The sequence below is a fragment of the Geotrypetes seraphini genome, chromosome 4, assembly GCF_902459505.1.
Source record: "Geotrypetes seraphini chromosome 4, aGeoSer1.1, whole genome shotgun sequence".
NCBI lineage: Eukaryota > Metazoa > Chordata > Amphibia > Gymnophiona > Dermophiidae > Geotrypetes > Geotrypetes seraphini.
The window spans coordinates 99,621,622-99,642,670 of NC_047087.1; the positions used below are offsets into that span (position 1 = coordinate 99,621,622).

Genomic DNA, 21,049 nt, shown 5'->3' on the forward strand with positions numbered 1-21,049 from the left:
GAAGAAGGGAAAAGAAGGAGGGGAGAGAGATGCTAGTCTGTGGGAAGGAGAGGATTAAGATCCCAGACCATAAGAGGGGGAAAGGGGGAAGACAGACCATAGGAGGGGGAAAGAGAGGGAGGAAATGGTATAAAGGGATTGAGGGGAAGGAGAGAGAGGATGGACATGGTGCACAGGGATATGAGGGGTGGGGAAGGAGAAGGGGAGAGCGAGGAAGGAGATGGTGCATAGGGATGGGAGAAGGGAAGGGAAGAAAATGGAAGAAATGCTGTTTATAGATAGATGGGAATAGGGGAGAAGAAAGAGGGAGAAAATGATACACATGGATAGATGGGAAGGTGAGACATGGAAAAGTAGATAGATATGAAGGGGAAGTAGAAAAATGGAAGAAAGTTGAATGACGACGGCCACGGCACTGAACTTCCGAAAAGGGATGAGAGCCATGGTGAGGAAGAAGATTAGGAAGAGGATAAGCACTGTACATACGCTAGAGAAAGCATGGTCCCTTTTTAAGGACATAGTCATAGAGGTGCAAAATTTATTTATACCGCATATCAACAAGGGTTCCAAGAGGAAGAAGAACAAGGAATCGGCGTGGCTCACGGTAGCAGTGAAGGAAGCGATCAGAAACAAGAAGACTTTGTTTAAGGAATGGAAGAGGACAAAACCAGAAGAAAACTGGAAAAAGCCAAACAACATTAACGCAAGTGCCATAAAGCAGTAAGAGGAGCCAAAAGAGACTACAAAGAAAAAATAGCCAAGGAGGCCAAAAACTTTAAGCTGTTCTTTCGATATATTTAGGGGAAATGATCCGCGAAGGAAGCAATGGGGCTTTTAGATGATCAGGGAATAAAGGGAGTACTAAAGGAGAACAAAGCCATCGTCGACAAACTGAACACATTTTTTTTCATCTGTATTTACTGAAGAGGATATATCCAATATACCTGAAGCTGACAGGCTATACACAGGAAATGAAGACGGGAAGCTGATAGGAACGACGGTCTGTCTAGAAGAGGGATGCAGACAGATTGATAGACTTAAAAACGATAAATCCCTGGGACTGGACAGCATCCACCCGAGGGTAATCAAAGAAATGAAAGGGGTTATAGATGAACTGCTCCAACTAATAGCCAATCTGTTGATCAAATCAGGGAAAATTCCGGAAGACTGGAAAGTGGTGAATATTACACCGATCTTCAAGAAAGGTTCGATTGGAGATCCGGGAAACTACAGACCAGTGAGTCTGACTTCGGTACCGGGAAAGATGGTAGAGGCACTGATAAAGGACTGCATTATCAATCACTTTGATGGACACAAACTGAGGACCAGCCAGCACGGCTTCAGAAAAGGAAGATCTTGCTTGACAAACTTACTGCACTTCTTCGAAGGAGTAAATGGGCAGATAGACAAAGGTGACCCGGTCAACATCGTATATCTAGATTTTCAGAAGCCGTTTGACAAGGTTCCGCATGAACCCCTACTTCGGAAAATTGCATGCCACGGAATCAAGGGTGATATACTCACGTGGATTAAAAACTGGTTGACAAATAGGAAGCAGAGAGTGGGGGTGAATGGACAATACTCGGACCTGAAAAGCGTTACAAGTGAAGTGCCGCAGGGTTCGGTGCTGGGGCCTGTGCTCTTCAACATATATATAAACGACCTAGAACTTGGCACAGCGAGTGAGGGATTAAATTTGCGGACGATACAAAGTTATTCAGAGTAGTGAAGACACAGAAGGATTGCGAAGACCTACAAAGAGACATACATATGCTCAAGGAATGGGCCGCGAAATGGCAAATGAGATTCAATGTGGATAAGTGCAAGGTATTGCATGTCAGTAACAAAAATCGTATGCACAAATACAGGATGTCCGGAGCTATACTTGGAGAGAGCCCCCAAGAAAGAGACTTCAGAGTACTTGTGGACAAGTCAATGAAACTGTCCGCGCAATGTGTGATGGCAGCGAAAAGGGCTAACAGAATGCTAGGAATGATTAAGAAGGGGATCACGAACAGATCTGAAAAGGTTATCATGCTTTTATACCAGGCCATGGTACGCTTCCATCTGGAATACTGCGTCCAACACTGGTCACTGTACATGAAAAAGGACATAGTACTACTGGAAAGGGCCAAGAGAAGAGCGACAAAAATGGTTAAGGGACTAGGGGAGTTGCCATACAACGAGAGGCTAGAGAAACTGAGCCTCTTCTCCCTTGAGAAGAGAAGACTGAGAGGGGACATGATCGAAACTTTAAAGATATTGAAGGGAATTGACTTAGTAGAAAAAGAGAGACTTTTCAACCTCTCCAAAGTGAAGAGAACAAGAGAGCAAGTTAGAAGGGGAAAGATTCTGTACAAACATAAGGAAGTTTTTCTTCACCCAAAGAGTGGTAGAAACCTGGAATGCTCTTCTGGAGGCTGTTTAGGGGAAAACACGCTTCAGGGATTCAAGACAAGGTTGGATAAGCTCCTGTTGGAACAGAACATACATAAGTAAGGCTAGACTCTAATAGGGCACTGGTCTTTGACCTAAGGGCCACCGCGTGAGCGGACTGCTGGGCACAATGGACCATTGGTCTGACCCAGCAGCGGCAATTCTTATGTTCTTATGATAAAAGTTAATGCCAAAGATGGATATAGGGCAGAAAATGAAGGAGAGAAAAACAGCAATTGAATAAGGCGGCCATGGAAATGCAGTTAAGTAATGGTAAAACTAGAGGGCATAACTTGAGGTTGCAGGGAGGAAGACTTAGGAGTAATGTTAGGAAGTTCTTTGCCACGGAGAGGATGGTGGATGCCCGAGGGAGGTGTTGGAGAGGAAAATAGTGATGGAATTCAAACAAGTGTGGAATAAACATAGAGGATCTATAATTAGAAAACATGGTATAAATTAAAGAACTAAGGCAGGTATTGAACAGATTTATATGGTTTGTATCCCATATATGATGATTCGATTAGGATGGGCTGGAGAGGGCATCAATGGGAACTCCACTAACTTGGAACATGAGGATGTTACCTGCAAGCTTGAAAGTTAGTACAACCTCACACACAAGAATGTCGGAATTCTCCTACTCTACAGACTCCCTAGCACTAATTCAGACTCCATCACAAAAATGATGGAAATAATAACAAATCTTACTTGCCAACATGACAAACTAATCATACTCGATGATATCAACCTTCCCCTTGAATCTGCAGAAAATAAAGAAGTCACTAAACTCAAGACTCTACTTGAGGACTGCCAAATCACAATCATATCCTCAGGCCCCACCCATGAAAAAGACCATACTCTAGACCTGTTTGCATCCTCTCCCCCAAACCTAGTCAATAGGGCCAAATGGTACCCTGTCTCATGGACAGATCACTTTCTCCTAGAATTCTGCTTAAACCTAACTGACATAGACCTGAACTCCAAAGCCACCAAAGAAATAAGACTAGTCTGCAAGAAAACAAAACCTGATTTTTTCTGGAACATGATCTCAAAATCTCTCTTCCCCCCTCCCCCCCCGAATAACATTGCCTCAATGATAAGCAACTGGAACAAAATCATAGTCAAAACCCTAGATACCGTAACCCCCCTCCACCTATGCATAATAAAATCAAACCGAACTTCACCCTGGTTTACGGAGTCCTTAAGACTAGACAAACAACTATACAGATGTCTAGAGAGGAAATAGAGGAAAAACAAGACACCAGAATACAATGGAGAGCAGCCATAAATAAATATAAGGACAATATATCCGAAACCAAGAAAAACTACTACGCCAATAAATTAGGAAGCAACACAACTGACAACAAAAAACTGTTTAGCCTGGTACGACAACTGACATCCCCCCCAAACCAAGAATCTGCAACCCACTCTAATAAAATCTGCAACCCACTCTAATAAAATCTCAGCCCAAGAACCAGCAGATTTCTTCCTCAACAAAGTCAAATTGGTCCAATCGGAAGTTGCAAAGACAGCCACAACAAACACTTCCCAACACAACTCTACAGAATACACTGAACCCATGAAAGCAGACCAAATCTGGATGTCATTCACTAACCTTTCCATCCCTGATACCAATAAACTAATATCAAAGCTAGCCTTACGAAGCAATCCCCTAGACAGCTGTCCTCCATATCTTCTTTCAGCAGCTCCGCATCATATCATTAACTGGCTCACCAACCTGCTAATTAGTTCCCTGAACCAAGGGCACCTACCCAAAGAAATGGGTATAATAGCCTTAACCCCTATACTGAAAACAGTCCAAGCAGACCTCTCCATAGCATCTAACAATAGACTGATTGCTGGCATTCCGATCCTCACTAAAATCCTTGAATCCCATGTTAGCAAGCAGCTAGCCTCATACATAGAGCAACACTTCTGCCTTCATACGTCCCAATACAGCTTCTAAAAAAAGCACAGCACCGAGCTCCTCATCATCACTCTAATCACTAAAATCAAACAGTTGCTAAGCTCGGGTCATCAGGCAATATTACTCCAATTTGATATCTCTGCAGCCTTCAACTCAGTGGACCACCAACTACTCCTAACCAAACTCTCGGAAATCGGAATAACGGGGACTGTACTGAAATGGTTTGCCGACTTCCTACAAAATTGCGAATATGTGGTCAAAAAGCAAGAAGTATACTCTAACCCTTGGAAGGCATTCTGTGGTGTCCCACAAGGCTCCCCATTATCCCCATTCCTATTCAACTTATTCATAAGCTCGCTGGGTCACATCAAAATGAAACTATACTATCCTATGCCGATGACATCTTCTTCCTCATCCCCATAACCAATAACCATCCTAATATTGCTGAAAAAATCTCAAACAATATAGATAAAATCCCAACCTGGGCAACAAACAACAAGTTGAAACTGAACGCCACCAAGACCAAAGCCATTGGTTTCCGCACCACACAACAGAATGTCATATCCAACCTTACTCTTTCATCAGGCATCACTCTCACAATGTAAAACCCACCAAGGTACTAGGCTGCATCTTAGACAACACTCTCACAATGGAACCTCAAATTTCTAACCTTCGGAAAAAAGACCATCTACACTATGTGTCAACTGCGACTCACAAGACCATACTTCCACTCACATCGCTTTGCTCTGATCGTTCAGATGATGGTCTTACCTCAACTGGACTATTGCAACTCCACCTACCTTGGCATCAACACCAGTCTTATCCACAAACTGCAGCTCATCCAGAACACAGCCATTAGACTAATCTACAAATTAAAGAAATATGATTCAATCACAACCTTCATCAGACAACTACATTGGCTCCCAATATCATCCCAAATAATTTTCAAAACATCATGTATCATTACACCAGATTCTATATGGAAACTCAGCAGCCCCTCTCATCCAATTATTCTCTACTGCTTGGTCGACATCAAAAAGAATCCTTAACAGAATCCAACTAAACTTGCCATCCACAAAACACCTCCACTACAAATGTATTTTCCACTTTATGATAACTTATCTGGGTGCAAAACCCTGGAATGACCTACCAGAAGCAATCAGGAAAGAGACAAACTACATCACAGCAGAAAAAACCTGAAGACCCACCTCTTTGACAATTAACTATTTCAACTTCTGTATAGCACCCCTACTTCTAGATTCCTCCTCTTGCTTTTCCATGCCCCCGTCCCCTATTGCTTTCTCACTTCCTCTTTGAACTGTCACCTTGAGCTTGTAGAGGTTTGTGCAACTCACAAATGGAAGATTAGATTAGATTAGATAGTCTGCAAATAACGGGATGGTTAAATAGGCTGGAGTGAACTTAGATTGCAACTTCAGCAGTTGAAACATAGGACAATACCAGGTAGACTGTAGTCTATGGCTCAGAAATATCAAAGAAGAGCCAAGTTAATTTAATCATATTTTTAAAAATAAATTTTAATGCATTTTAAAGTTAATAATAGAAGCACATAAACATATTTACAAGCATTATATGATAGTTACTTAAATATGCTAGTCATTATGTGCTATAAAAGTAAAAATATACTCATAGTCATACCAGGAGGGGAGTTGTCAGACAGAACAATGTAGTTGTATTAATGTGGTTTAACATGGCTAGATTACTTTGGAAAATTTCCTCCCTTGGGTCCAGCTGACTCCCTCATAGGCTTTTTTTTATTTGAAAAGGTTTTATTAGTTTTTGGCCAGCTTCTTCTCCAATTCTTTCTTGGCCTTCCTTATTATTTTCATGTAAGTCATCTCCCAAAGCTTACTTTTTTGCATTGCCTTCATTACATCCTGATTTTCATTGTTTAAAGCAGTGTTCTTCAACAACCGGTCCATGGACCAGTGCCGGTCCACAGAAATTTCCTGATGGTCCACAGGGCCAGCACGTGCATCAGGCCCAAAACAGTGTTCTTCAACCGCTGGCCCACGGTGCGATCAATGCGGTGTTATCTTTGAGCCAGCTCCCTCTTCCTAACTGATTCAGTACACAAAGCCACGGGCAGTGGATCCTACAGGCATCCTGCGCCTGAGCCGGAAGCCTTCTCTCTGACATTGCAACGTCAGAGGGAAGGCTTCCAGATGAGGCACGGGATGTGCAAGGTGCAATTAGTACTATTATGGGGACGTGGTCTGCCCACGACTTAGCCCCGTGTTCTTCAACCGCCGGTCTACGGACCGATGCCGGTCCACAGAATAATTCTTTTATTTCTGCCGGTCCATAGGTGTAAAAAGGTTGAAAAACACTGGTTTAAAGGATGCCTTTTTATTTATTTATTTAAAAATGTATGTACCGTATATTACCTAGACGGTTTACATAGCCACAGTTATAAATAATGGACAATACATACAAATTAAATGGTTACAAAAAAACCTTTGTTATAAGATTCAAATCATCATTCTAATAAAACATCAGCAGGTACTTATATTACATTAAGTCTCAACATAAGAAGGCGTTTACGAACAATTGCGTTTTCAACATTTTCTTAAAATACAATCTGACCGTGCATAATCGCAGAACTCCTGGCGACAATATAGCCTCGCCAATCCTGGAATGAGAAATTCTCATCCTACCACCTAAACATAGGGCTCCTTTTACTAAGGTGCGCTAGTGTTTTTAGCACATGCTACATTGCCATGCGTGCTAACCCCAAGCTATGCGCCAAAAACTAACGCCAGCTCAATGGAGGTGTTAGCATCTAGTGCGCGTGGCAATTTAGCGCACGCTAAGCACGCGCTAAAACCGCTAGTGCAGCTTAGTAAAAGGAGCCCATAATTTCATACTGTTTTCCAATCTCAAACTCCGTCTGGGCTGATAGATTTTTTTTTTTTTAAGCCTGTAAAACAGTAGGAGATGCATGGAACAATATCTGGTGTATTATTGACAAAATTTTAAAGTGCACTCTTTGGTTTTAAAAGGAGTGTGTGGCGCAGTGGTTGGAGCTACAGCCTCAGCACCCTGGGGTTGTGGGTTCAAACCCCATGCTGCTCCTTGTGACCCTGGGAAAGTCACTTAAGCCTCCATAGCCCCAGGTACGTTAGATAGATTGTGAGCCCACCGGGACAGATAGGGAAAATGCTTGAATACCTGATTGTAAACCGCTTAGATAACCTTGATAGGTGGTATATAAAATCCTAATAAAACTTGAAACTCTTTCATAGCACCATTTTCATAAATGTTGGCTGGTGGTTTCACAAATCTATCTATGTGCATCCGAACTAAGGTATGATCAGATACGTTACACCGTGAGGCAGCTAAATTGTGAAACGCTGGCCATCGTTGGTGTACCGATCAATGAAAGATAAGTTGAATTTTTTCATCTATCACAATATCTTTTAAGTCAAATTTAATGAAGCACAGTGCTCAGTTCATTTAAAGGAGGTTTTTCAGCCAGTGAAGTGAACGCTATACCACCGCTATTGCACCATTGAGGCTTTTTCCTCCATTAGAAAATGGTCTTCTGGCCTGTGCTTTGTTGTTATTATTAATATACCATCTGACATAGTGCATTCTATCATTGTGAAAGTGTTTCGTTCAACTGTGGCTGGTGGCTTCACAACATGCTGGTAGTTTCTTAGGGCTCCTTTTACGAAGGCGCGTTAGCGGTTTAACGTGCATAATAGCGCGCGCTAAACCGCCAGCTGCGCTAGTCGCGACTGCCTACTCTTGAGCAGGCGGTAGTTTTTCGGCTAGCGCAGGGGTTAGCGCCTGATGAAAAGTTGCAAGCGGCTTCGTCAAAGGAGCCCTTAGTCTTTTTGACCTTTCATAATACATCAAAAACAGGTTATCTGAATCCCCAATATTGAGCCTAAGATGGTCTGTTTATTTTAACACTGGCTGCTGTAGGCAAAGAAATCCAGATGTTCTGCATCAGTATCTGGATAGCAGATGCCATTGAATATCTGGATAGAGTAGCGAGTGGCTGACACTATCTGATCAGTAGTGATAACCAGCTTTTTTTGGCTCTCCTAAGTTATCTGGATAGTGATATTTAAAATCATTGCTATTTGCATAACTTGTGTCTCTGCCCCCATCACGATCTGGTAAGAGGCAAGGCAAGTTGAAAAGATATTCATCAGCACTATCCAGAGAATGCCGCTAAATCTCTCACTTAGTGGCATTTATTCAGATAACAGGTACTGCTGCCCATATTATTTCTTTTAAATATAAGCCCCTAGGAAGACATTTTTAAACAACCTCCTCTATACCTCTTAAAGACATTTAACCCTCCTAATGGATCCTTTAAGTTTCCTTCTAACTTCCCCCTTCTGAGAGAACATCTAGAGACATCTAAAATATATAACTGCCAAATAATAATAATAATAACAGTTTATATACCGCAGGACCGTGAAGTTCTATGCAGTTTACAATGATTAAAAATGTTACAGATTGAGTAGTACTAACAGAGTTGAAGTTTAGCGGTCAGTTATTGTGGGGAGAGATTGTGCAGTGCAGCTGCCTACGTATTTTAGGAACAGATATATTTTTCGGTGTTTCCTAAATTCCCCATAAGTATTCGCAAGCATGAGTAATTGTTTCAGATCTTTACCCCATAATGCTGCCTGATATAAGAAGAGATGTTGAAGATGTCTTTTAAATTTACATCCTCTAACCGGTGGGGAAACGAAATTCACGATTGAGCTTCTCATATGTTGATTGGTTGAAAAAGAGAAAAGGTCAGAGATATATCTGGGGTCTAGGCCGAAAAGTACCTTAAATTATGTGCAGGTAAAAGGATGTGTGTAGTGTTACTAAACATCCGAGCAGAGGAAAAGGATTTTAAACTGAAGCTTAACTCATAAAGCATAATTTTTCTTTGCTTCTCCCACTAAATATAATGAAGATAATTTAACATTAAATGGAAATGTATTTCCTCTCTCCCCACATATTAACATTTTAGAAGTTTATCTGGATAAGAATTTATCTGTGAATGCTCAAATTAACGGTGTGGTTCGGAAAAGTTTGTATACGCTTTGGAAATTACGAGCAATTAGATCTTATTTTAACCATACTCCATTTAGGCTACTGGTATAATCTTTTGGTTCTAAGCATTTTAGATTATCAAGTTTCAAGTTTCAAGTTTATTTATGGCTTGATATACCAACCATCACATGTATCTGGACGGTTTACAATATTAAAAATTAGAAAAATCTAATAAAATTTAAGATTTAATTGAAATAAAATAAGAGTAGGGTAAAACTAAAACTATGACAAATTAAGACTTATTAGAAACAAAAGGTACTGGGGGATAGGGAAATTTTAATTACAATATGTAAATAAAAATAAAAAGGAAGGATAGAGGTATAGGGCAGGGGTAGGCCATTCCGGTCCTCGAGAGCCGGAGCCAGGTCATATTTTCAGAATATCCACAATGACTATGAATGAGATGGATTTGCATGCACTGCCTTCTTGAGATGCAAATCTCATGCATATTTATTGTGGATATCCTGAAAACCTGACCTGGCTCCGGCTCTTGAGGACCAGAATTGGCTACCTCTGGTATGGGGGTAGGGGTATTGTAACAAAGTTCATTTGGCAGGTTATCAAAAATATTTGCGCAAATTATGTATAATGCAGAACAATACTGCTCATCTAATTTTTAATTTGAAGAAGACAGATCATGTGACATCTTATTACAGAGAGCTACACTGGCTTCCTGTTGAGGCAAGGGTACTTTTTAAATTTGTACATATGTGTTATAAGGTCTCACATGGTCTTGCACCAAGTTATTTAGTGGATCAGTTTATATTTGTTAATTTTAGTTGTTCATTGCGCACCACTGCATTGTTTGTCTTTCTGACAGTAAGAGGTTTTGTAGGTCAAAGTTTCTTCAGCGTTTATTATCTTTTCGAGCTGCTTTTCGATTACTGGCTAGCTCTACCTCTTATTTACATTTTTGGAAGTTATTGGAAGCTAATCTGTTTGCAAAGTTTAAAAAAAATTGATTGTACTTTCTTTCACTCTGATTGATCAGTCCTCTTTATTTGTCAAGCCGCATAGAACTGCAAGGTTTTGCAGTATACAAATAGGATTTATATTATATCAAACTAGTGTTTAAGTCTGTTACATTAAAGGATGCTATAATAGATGTGTCTGTCTTTCTTTCTGTCTCTCCTTGACCACTGTCTGTGTGTCTGTCTCTCTTTCTCTTTGGCTGCTGTCTGTTTGTCTTTCTGTCTCCCTCTGTCACTCTCTGTGTGTCTGTCTCCTTGGCCACTATATGTCTGTCTGTCTTCTTTTACTGTCTGTTTCCTTGGCCGCTGTCTTTCTTTATTTCAGTCTCTCTCCTTGGCCACTATATGTCTGTCTGCCTTTTATTGCTCTCTGTCTCCTTGGCCACTGTATATCTGTTTGTCTCCTTGGCCGCTGAGTGTCTTTTTAAAATTTCTGTCTGTCTTTCTTTATTTCTGTATCTCTCCTTGGCCACTATATGTCTGTCTATCTTTTGTTGCTGTCTGTCTTTCTTTATTTCTGTCTCTCTCTCTCTCCTTGGCCGCTGTCTGTCTATTTTTATTTCAGTCTCTCTCCTTGGCCGCTGTATGTCTGTCTGTCTTTTTTTGCTGTCTGTCTCCTTGGCTGTTGTCTGTCTTTATTCATTTCTGTCTCTCTCTCTTTGGCCGCTGTCTCTTTCTTTATTTCGGTCTCTCTCCTTGGCCACTATGGGCCTGATTCTCCAAAGTGCGTCCCTTGCTGCCATAAGTATAGCGGCCGCATCTAATTTAACCCGATTCTCTAACCGGCATCTGTACCATGGACGCCGGTTACAGAATCGGGGTTTAGTGTAGGAACGATTCTGTATAGGACACCTCTCCTGGGCGTCCTATACAGAATCAGGGCCTATGTCTGTCTGTCTTTTTTTGCTGTTTGTCTCCTTGGCTGCTGTATGTCTGTCTCCTTGGCCGCTGTCTGTCTGTCTTTCTTTATTTCTGTCTCTGTCCTTGGCCGCTGTATGTCTGTATATATTTTTTTGCTGTCTGTCTGTCTTTTTTTCTATGTGTCTCTCTCTCCTTGTCCGCTGTCTGGTTTGTTTGTTTTTTCTATATCTCTCCCTGGCCCCCTGCCCTTCTGTGTGTGTTTTTCACTCCCACCTGCCTGTCCTTCAGTGTGTGTGTCTCTATTTCTGTCTGTCTGTCAATGTCCCTGCCTGTCTGTTTATCGTGCCCCTTCTCCCACCTACCTTTTTTTTTTTTAAATCACGGGCAACCGGCACACAGTAACCGCTGCTAAATAGAGTAAACCGCCATGCACGCACTCATTTTAAACCGCCAAACGCACACTCGCTAAATCCACCAAACTCTCCCTAACATTTCTCTGCCGGCCACAGAACTACTGATCACGGAGGCAGGGATCACGCAGGTAGGAGTGCGCATGCGCGCTTAGAGTTTTATTATTAGTGATAAAGATGATTTTGATACAGGAGATTTCATATGTTGATGCATTTTTAGCCCCTATTTAAGTCCTGCAAAGTATATAGGCTAATGAATTCAATGTCACTGGCCTGCTGCAGGATTTTCAAAGGGAAGCGCTGCAGAGTTTCCCTATGAAAATTGGTGTTTAGGCCCATGGGATATATGGAAATTGCTCTCAATGTACATTAGGGGTAGGCAGCTCATAATGTTTTATTTCATTTCCTGGGTCATGTGCAGCATTGCTCGTTTTGTTCTGGTTAGACTTCATCTTTGTTTCAAGAGCAATGTTATTAAGGGGTTCTTATACTAATGCATGCTAAATGCTAAGGTGCCCATAGAATATAATGGGTGCCTTAGCTTTTAGCGTGCCTTAGTTAAAGGACCCTTAAAAGCACACACTCTTTTTTGATAATGCAATGATTTGTGTATGCATGCATTGTTGGGAAAGTGTGTACGCCTTTTGCAAATAGCGTATCCTCTAAGATGGTTAAGGGGCTGGAGGAGTTGCCGTATAGTGAAAGATTAGAGAAACTGGGCCTCTTCTCCCTCGAACAGAGGAGATTGAGAGGGGACATGATCGAAACATTCAAGGTACTGAAGGGAATAGACTTAGTAGATAAGGACAGGTTGTTCACCCTCTCCAAGGTAGGGAATAAGCTTGAGTATTCCTTTCACTCTTAATAACATTCATCTGGATTTAATAACATCTTTAAAAATATTGGGTGTCATTATTGACGATAAATTCTCTTATCATGAACACATAAGTAATACCGCTAAATTCTGCTTCTATAGATTACGCATGATTCGCTCGATCTCTAAATTTCTCGATCCAAAATCACTAAATATTCTAATCCTCCCCTAATTATCGCTAAACTTGATTATTGCAACTCATTAGTAATAAACATCACACAAAAAGAAAAGAAGCGTCTTCAAATAATACAAAACACAGGCGTCAAAATTATTCATAACGGTAAAAAATATGATCACGTTACTCCTTTTTTGATCAACTCACACTGGCTTACAATTAACCACCGTATCGCCTTTAAAATATTACTCTTAGTATTTAAAACTCTGTCTACCAATGAACCACAATTTATTAATAGAGTGCTTATTCCTTATAATACACCACGCTCTCTCCGATCTACAACCCAAAAGCTCATAGTAGTCCCTTCCTTGAAAGTCATCGGAACCAGACGCCATGATATGTTTTCGGTGATGGCCCCGCAACTCTGGAACACTTTGCCTCAATATATAAGAGAAGAAAATGATCTCAGCCATTTCAAAAATAACTTAAAAAGCTTTCTCTTTAAAGATGCTTTTAATCTTTAAATTAAATTATATTCAAATTGTAAAGTAATTACCCTCCAGGATTATACTACTCCCTCCCTAATGGGTTTTTTTTTCCATTTATGGTTCTTTTTTCTACTTTAAAGCACTGATTTGTAACTTTATTCCTTCATTCCTTGTGTATCAATTTGCTTGTAAGTGTGTCGGTCCAATCCATTATTTTTAAATTTTAAATAATATGTCTAAATGTATGTTTATTTTTATTCTATTGTAACTCGCTTAGCAAATTTGAATAAGCAATTTATCAAATCAAAATAAAACTTGAGAACGAGAGGGCACTCTCTAAAATTGAAAGGGGATAGATTTTGTACGAATGTAAGAAAGTTCTTCTTCACTCAGAGAGTGGTAGAAAACTGGACAGTCTTCCAGAGTCTGTCATAGGGGAAAACACCCTCCAGGGATTCAAGACAAAGTTAGACAAGCTCCTGCTGAACCAGAACATACGTAGGTAGAGCTAGTCTCAGTTAGGGCGCTGGTCTTTGACCAAGGGCCGCCGCGTGAGCGGACTGCTGGACACAATGGACCACTGGTCTGACCCACCAGCGGCAAGTCTTATGTTCTTATGTTCTCTAATTTGTAAATGAAAGCACTCAAGATCTCATGTTTTTTTCTGCTCATTTTGGTTCATTAAAAACAAGCACTGACGTGGGATATGTTATTGACATTTCTATGCTGTTGCAAGCGACGGCTCATCCCTAATAAAATGTACACAGAAGGTAATATTTATTTTGGTTGATCCCATAAAAATGGCTCTGAGTACTAGAGGAACACCTTACTGCTTTGGTTTTCAGGATAGCTACAATGAATATGCAGAAGGATTTGGGCATATTGAGGGCTCCTTTTACTAAGGTGCGCTAGGGCTTCAACGCACAGAATAGCACGTGCTACATTACCGCGTGCGCTAGACCTTTGTGCTGGCATTGAGCTGGCGTTAGTTCTAGAAGCATAGCGCGTGGTGTAGCACGCGGTAATTTCCTGTGTGCGCTATAAACGATAGCACACCTTAGTAAAAGGAGCCCTGAGTCTCCAACCTACACAAATATTTCTCATGCACATTCATTATAGATATCTGAAAATCCATGCCAGCCAGCACAATAAAACCTCATGTAACCTCCACAGTATTGTCAGCAATGTTTCAAAGCAAGTACATTCAAACTGCAGCCTACCATCCCATTGATGGGATAGAAGGAAAGTGATGGAAGAAGGAAGACACTGGGTCTTGTACTTCTAGAATTAATCTAGAAATTATTTACCTGCAATGAGGAAGAAATAAACTGTTACCCTGTTGTTTCTGCATGGTCTGATAAATAATACTTCAAGCAATTGGGTATGGATGAGTAAATGTTCCTTTCTTTGATTCACATAAGCATTTAAGCTCAACTTATTCAGTTTCTTTCCAATCCATTTTGATTGTCTCCAATTTGCACAAGTTTATTTGTGTTATCGGAAGATAATGCAAAATTTTGACTGTAGCGATTAAGTGGGAACCTGCAAATCTTTGACTGGGTAGTAGGTCAAACATATCTAGACCAGACTAATAAGGAAAGTTGAGTCTCAAACGATCCATCTTTCTTGGAGCTGAAGCTTAACTATTTCGGTTTTATCCTGCCGCAATTCAAATCTCATTATTCTACATATTATTTATCATCTGAAATCTTATCATGGCTAAGATGGAACTTCTTATCTTTTCTCAAAAATATTACCTTCTCCTGTTTCTGCCAATCCCACTGTTGACATCCCAGTCTCTTCAAACTGTACCTTGAGGTCACCTTTGATTCCTCCCTTTTCCTCTACACCAGTGGTCTCAAACTTGCAGCCCACCAGGTACTATTTTGAGGCCCTCAGTCCTCAGTTATCATAATCACAAAAGTAAAATAAAACAGTTTCATGATCATACGTCTCTTTAGCTATAAATGACAATATTATTATTAAGACTTAGCCAAAAGGAAAGATTTATAAACTATAAAGAGTTTTACCTCATGTAAAATTGTCATTTCTTTAATAAGACATTAACTATTTTTTTCTGAGGCCCTTCAAGTACCTACAAATCCAAAATGTGTCCCTGCAAAGGGTTTCAGTTTGAGACCACTGCTCTACACAAATCCAACAAATTGCTAAATCCTGTTGTTTCTTTTTGTATAAAATAAAATAAAAATCCATCTCTTAACTTTTTGAACACACTACCAAAAACTTTTAGGGATGAGTTTTTGTTCGCAATGACATATTGCAACATTGACAAAACAAAAAGTTGAAGATATGTTATTTTGTGTGTGTGTTTGGGGGGTGGGGGGGTCAATTGCAGATAATAGTATACACTTTACCAAATAGTGTACTCTCTTTGCAAAGAATGTGCCTTATTTACAAAGAGGGTTACTCTTTCCACGTATGAGGAGTTGCTGAAAAGTTCTCAGCCCAACCAACAAAGTTAGGGCAGTCTCTATTAAGGGTTATACACTTAGTCCAGTGATTTACCATTTTTTTGTTCCATTTGAAAAATATGGATCAACAAAAGTGGAAAATCGCTGGACTTAATGTATAGCCCTTGATGTATAGCCTTTGTTGGTTGAGCTGAGAACATTTCAGCAGCCCTTCGTAGTGTGCACATGTGCAAACCAGCATGCATTCACACTAGAGAATGACACGGGGACAAAGTTTGTCCCAGTCCCCACAGGCTCTGTATCCGATCCCAAGGGCTCCGTTTTCAACCCTGCTCCATCCCCATGAGCTCTGTCCTCATTTGCACACTCACAAATTCTAGAATATTAAAGTATAAAAAGGGACAACCGTTTATAAATCACAAATAGAGCCTTCCATTTCAATCTGGTTTTGATACAACCTTCCCAAAAATTCAGTTGCCTGTGTTTCTATATCATATAGGAAGATAATTGAATTATCTTTCAGACATGGGCATAGAAAAGAACCTACACTGTTTAATGGATGAACAGGAAAAGAAGTGTCTATTAAATGTTAGAAATGCTCCTCGATACCGACAACAATGGATGGATCTGTTGCAGTAACAGTAAGATGCTTCAACAACTGGGCACATGATGAAAGGATAGAAACATGAAGGCAAATAAAGGCCTAATGACCCATCCACAGCATCCACTATCTCCTCCTCTCCCTAAGAGATCTCACGTGCCTGTTCTATACCTTCTAGAACTCAGACACAGTGTTTATTTCCACCACCTCTACCTGGAGACTATTCCACGCATCTACCACCCTTTCTGTAAAAATGTATTTCCTTAGATTACTCCTGAGCCTGTCACCTCTTAACTTCATCCTATGCCCTCTCATTCCAGAGCTTCCTTTCAAATGAAAGTGATTTTCCTCATGCGCATTTATGTCACATAGGTATTTAAATGTCTCTATCACATCTCCCCTCTCCTGCCTTTCTTCCAGTATATATATTGAGATCTTTAAGAGTGTCCCCATATGTCTTATGATGAAGACTACCAACCTCAAACAAAACTAACCCCCTGTTTTACTAAGGTGCGCTAAGCGTTTTAGTGTGCGTTTAGCATGCGCTAAATCTACACGCACGCTAACCGCTAACAAGTCCATAGACTAGCATGCATGTATGAGCATTTAGCATGTGGTTAGTGTGTGCTAATATTTAGCGTGCATTAAAAAGCATAGCGCACCTTAGTAAAAGAAGCCCTAAGTGGGCAAGTCCTGAAATAAAGCACGACCACAATAGGGAGGAGTGACAATCAGAATTATTGAGTAGCTCTGGCGAAGATTGAAATCTATTTAAGGATCAAATGCATCATTGAACAGGTAAGTCTTTAGATTTCCCTTAAATCTGGCTGTTTTTTCCACTCTGATGTACAGCGGTAATATCGTGGGGGCTATGACTGCGAAGGAAGTAGCACGACGTGAGCCAATAATTTTTAATGACGGTGTATGAAGAAGGTACTGAGAGGAGGATCCTTAAGACTCGTGTAGATTCCTGTGGCATAAGAAGTTTATGAATAAAGGCCGGTTCTTTAGATTCCTGAGACTTAAAGGAGAGAAGAGCTATTTTATAAATGATACGATGTGGAATAGGCAGCCAATGAGCAGATTTTAGAGGAGTGACGTGATCAAACTTTTTTCTTATTAGTGATTATTTTTATAGCAGTGCTTTGTATCAGTTGTAACCAGCGAATGTCTTTTTGATAAATACCCTTAACAGTGAATTACAATAATCTAGTTTAGATATAATAAGAATGGATTAAAATGTTGAGGGACGGAGGGTCGAGAATCTTCGCCAGGGATCTAATCATCCTTAATGAAGCAGTTCTTTACTATGGCACTATAAAGGATGAACACAATATTTGTTCAAAAGGCAAATCATTTTGATTGTGTTAAACAGAACATATAACCCAACATAAAATACAAGCTCTGCCCAAACATCAGCATTAAATATACTGATGCCCAAGTCAAAGAATTATACCATGCATAACAAGTTGCAGCTGGACCTCTGCTATCTTATTCTAATCTAATCCCTTAAAATTTATACAGCAGGTGCAGGTATAGTACCCATACTCATACTAAAACTGAAAATATTTACATCCTTTGGTAAGAAATATTTCCTTCATGAAGCACTATTGCCTTCAGTTCTCAGAGTACTAGTTTAACTGAACTTTACTATTTACTATTTTATAAAGTCCAAACCGTTAATCTATACTGGTTAATAAATTCACTTTTATTTTGTGGTTTTTTTAAAATCTAGATGAACTTATTTCCAGCTAAAAACCACTGTGGCTGTGACTTGTACTCAGACCTAAAATGCTCCAGCTGGTTTTCTTTATCACCTTCTTCTGGAAAGTTGTCATTATTGTGGTACTTTTTGGAAAACACTTTATAGCTCCAGATCTGCACAAATATAAGCTCTCTTTTGTTGAAAGGAACACCCTATACAGTACTTCTTCCTGTCCAAGATGAAGAGAGGAGGGGAGGAGTTAATAGTGCGCTGATCTAAAAAAAATAAATTAAAAAAGCCAAGTTGTCAAACAAGCAACTAAAAAGGCAAACTGGGAAAGCAAGCACCAAAAGCATAAAAAGGTGACAGAGACTTCTTTCACTAAAATCAGCGTGTCTTCAACCTATCTGCTTCTGCTCTTGTACAGTAAGTACTGGCCATTAACAAATACCCTGCTGAATTGTAATTATCACCATTGCCTCCCTCCTGCACGCACGTGTCTTACGTTTGCCCTGTGTAATAATACACTGTACGAGCAGTTGACTAATCCTGTAGCAAAAAGCTTGGATTTTATGCTGGTTTATAAATCTCCTTTTAAGGATCCGGTGGCCATGCTATGCATGTCTCTCTTGTGACAGCATAATAAATATTCAATGTACCTGTTTATATTCTGTTTTAAAAGTATCTGAAAACAAAAGCATATCCTGCCCATGAAATATAGCTCTGGGAACAGACAAAGCTCACGTACTGTACTTTCCTGCCAAATATATTTTCCAGATTTATTTTTGTATGAAAATGTCAATATAAAAACCTGTTTCTGCTATTTTTGTTCTAATTACTCTCTTTCCAAATCAAAACTCTTGTATCATGGGGTTGTGGTCAGATAGATTGTGTGATATTGAATGTTATCGTTCATAAGCTGTTGGCTGTATGGATGAACCACTAAGCACATTTCCCTGCAAACTGGGAGAAAATCCTGAATGTATCTAGTCCCTGGCAGCTACTGTAGAGCATGAAATTATGAACTACACCCGTGTTTCAGTACAGCTCACTTTCAGGAGTTTCTGCTAATAAAGACAAATTTCCAAACACGTGGCTCATGATTTTCCCATATTGGGTTAATTTCTTCTTCTTTTCAAATTCAGTTTTTGGAGATGTATCAGACTCCCAACAAAGGATGGCAAAATGCATTGCCCTAGGAAAGTAACCCCAGAAAAGAGGCCGGCAAAGCAGTGACCCAAAACAAGCTGCTGTCTTACCTTGAGCAGACAAGATCCAAGGAGAGGAGAGCAAGCTGAGCTCTAAGTTCGGGTCTGAGAGAGGGCTCTCATCGGCTGCTGCTGACATACTCTTGGCTTTTATGAACTGGGAGGGAGGAGCTGCTCACCAGAGTAGGTGGGATGTGAGGGAATGCAGTCACTCCATGTGCACTAGCTACTGTGCATTCTCTTCTTCAGGGAGCCAGAACTAGCAGACACCAAGACAAAAATACAACTGCAGAGGTAGTCAATCAAATCCTTTTCTCCTGTACAAGAGATAGAGTGGGGGGTTGCTTCTGAGTGGGAATAACTGAGATAAGTTTGTAACTACTTGTGCTCTTAACCTAAGGGGCCCCTTCAGTACCTATGAAGGCTACAGTGACTTGGATCTTTGCAAACATTTACAGTTCAAATAATTGGTAAAGAATTTGCATCTAGGGCAATGTATCGCAAACTGTGTGTCGCGGCACATTAGATCTGGGTGTGCCACGAAACGCTGGCGAGGAGGAGAGGTGCTGGCGCCAGCTGACTGTCTACAGGACGGGCCTCTCGCGGAGAGAGGCCCGTCCTATAGGCAGTTAGCCCGCACCCGCGCCTCTCCTGCTCCAGCCACTCCCCCTCCCCCCACTGGCGGCTCAGGGCCCCCATCTGGTGGGCCTTTGCGCATGCGCAGATGTCAATGTGATGACCTCATGCATGCATGTGATGTCATCACGCATGCATGCGCATGACTTCATGCGTTTCTGGGTGCCCTCCAGCTACAGCTGGGAGTTTACTGTGCCGCCGAGTAAGAAGGTTTACAGAACAGTGATCTGGGGGGTAAAAAAGTACACTTGTTCTTCCAACGTATTGCCCCATTGACTTGAATATTGTATACATTGAATGTATTTTCCCAGGGCTGGTGCATGCATATTAGGTGCCCTAGGGAAACTTTTAGTTCTATTCCCTTCCTCCCCCCGATGCCCCAATCAAATTTTCAGGTCCTTAGCCCATGGACTCCTTTCCCAAGTCATTTGATAAACTCTACAATCATTAACATCCAGTGGCGTAGTAAGGGGGTATGGGTGGGTGGTCCATCCCGGGCGCAGTCTTCCTAAGGGCTTGGCACCCCTCCTCCTCTCTGCCTCCCCCCGCTCCTCTCCTTGCCATGCGTTCATGCCCCTTGTCTTTCCCCATACCTTTTATACTTCCCTGGCATGAGGTTGTTGCCCGCTTTGGCTTCAGCGCTTTCCGAAGTTACTTCCGGGAGCCACGCCTAGGAAGTGACATCAAAGGGTGAGCTGGCACCTATGTGGGCATGCTGCTTACACAGGAGAAGTTTTAAAAAGTACGGGGAAAGGGAAGGGGGCAAGCGGGGGGCACCACTGCCCCAGGTGCCGCTCACCCTTATTACGCCACTGTTAACGCCAATCCAATAAATATGCATAATTAGGGTAGATTCAGTAAAGGGCACCTAAAGTTAAGCGCCTAAAGTTAAGCACCTAAAGGGCACCTAAAATAGGTGCTGAGCACGAATTCTACTATAGCAGTTCATAGAGGGATATGGGTGACTAAAATTACGCTAGGTGTACACCTGGCTGGGCCTCCACGTGTGCGGATCGCCGGACTTGATGGACCGAAAGTCTGATCCAAAGATGGCAGTTCTTATGTTCACATTTTCACACCTAAATTTATGCCAGCCAAAGGTTAGTGTAAATGCACCAAGCTACTGGCATTCAAGGGCATAAATGCAAGCATTTTATAAAACTATGTCCCATCCATGCCTTTTCCTTGGCCATGCTCCCTTTGGAGTTGCATGTGGCACAAATTAAGTGTTCTGTTTATAGAATGGGGGCGCAGAAGAGTGTGTACCTAATAACTAATGCCATTTAGCACTTGTTAAAAC

The 21,049-nt window shown here is 41.0% G+C and overlaps 1 protein-coding gene across 1 annotated transcript in view; it reads right to left on the bottom strand.

The window, feature by feature from the left end:
- The window catches only part of COL8A1 (collagen type VIII alpha 1 chain), a 192,387-nt gene extending 173,141 nt beyond the window's left edge, over positions 1–19,246 (bottom strand). The window contains exon 1 of the mRNA XM_033943072.1: positions 19,165–19,246. The gene's annotated coding sequence lies outside the window, so the exon portion shown is untranslated. The remainder of the gene's footprint in view (positions 1–19,164) is intronic.
- Positions 19,247–21,049: the final 1,803 nt, after the last annotated feature.